Raw genomic sequence first — 1,325 nt, forward strand, 5'->3', positions numbered from 1 at the left:
CTATCTCAAAAAAAAAAAAAAAAGTTTTTATTGTTGTTAGTTCTTTTCCCTTCCCCTGGCAGAATTACACATGACTGAAGTTCAGGAACGGAGGCCACAGTGTGCAGGAAGACAGTGGGCTCCTGGGAGCCAGGGCCCTAACAAAGGGATGCATCTAGGTCCATCCTGACTGGCCAGTCTGCCTGTTCTTGAAACACAAGGCAGACAGACTTGTGCACTTGCGTTTTAAGATGTGAGAATGGAACACTACAAAGGTATCTTCATTCAGACCTACCTTATAGGAACCAAGAAATCCAAAGAAGCAAACAGTGTACATGATATTTTACCCAAATGTTCGAGCTATAGCCTGTTCCTGATAAATAGTAATTGCAGAATTTAGATTTCTTAATTCTAAAATAAAAAAGTACAAATATTTTTTAAAAGACATTTTATTGTCCTATCTATATGTGCGTATGGATATAATAAAGGTTGAGCATTCCAAATCCAAAAATCAGAAGTTTGAAATGCTCCAAAATCCAGAAGTTTTTGAGTGCCAACATGACACCCCAAGGTATAACATAAAATTACTTTCAAGCTATGTGTGTACATTTCATATATGAACATAAATGAATTTTGTGTTTAGACTTCAGTCCCATCCCCAAAATGTCTTAGTATATATATGCAAATATTCCCAAATCCCAAAAAACCTGAAATCTGAATCACTTCTGCTTCCAAACATTTTGGATAAGGGATGCTCAATGTTTGTGTGTGTGTGTGTGTGTGTGTGTACACTCACACAAATACGTTTGCACAATGCAAGCCCATCCTGCAGCCATTCCTGTCTTTGCCCTGTCACACCAGTTAGCAGGGTCCACCTCTTGTCACTGCAGCAAGAACTGGACTCAAAGACAATCCCTATTTTGATACACAGAACACTGCAGTAAATTCATCTTCAATTATTTCATTGGCGTGGTTTTGAAAATGGGTGATCATTTCTTAACAATTACTTTATCATACTGGAACGATACAGAGAAGATTAGCATAACCCCTATGCAAGGATGACAAGAAAATTAACGAAGTGTTCCATAAAAAAAAATTATTTTATCACTAAATTTTTGTTTTGATGCTTCAAGTATTTTGAATTTAAGATAAATTATCTTCTATAGAATTCAAGAACATGACCCAGTAGCAAGTCTGGTGATTAGAAACATATAGTTTCATGCAAAGACAGCCACTCAATATTTTAGTATGTTTATTCCCACTCTTTTTGTTAATGCATTTTTTCCACATAACATTCATTTTCTGATTATAAACTGAATACATGCTCTTTGTGGAAAATAGAGTAA

General features: G+C 35.7%; 1 non-coding gene across 1 annotated transcript; it reads left to right on the forward strand.

Moving 5' to 3' along the window:
- Nucleotides 1-969: 969 nt before the first annotated feature.
- Nucleotides 970-1,072, forward strand: LOC138377683 (U6 spliceosomal RNA). The gene has a single exon (XR_011231848.1). It is a non-coding gene; the product is annotated as a U6 spliceosomal RNA (small nuclear RNA).
- Nucleotides 1,073-1,325: the final 253 nt, after the last annotated feature.

Source organism: Eulemur rufifrons, chromosome 29, assembly GCF_041146395.1.
Source record: "Eulemur rufifrons isolate Redbay chromosome 29, OSU_ERuf_1, whole genome shotgun sequence".
Lineage (NCBI taxonomy): Eukaryota > Metazoa > Chordata > Mammalia > Primates > Lemuridae > Eulemur > Eulemur rufifrons.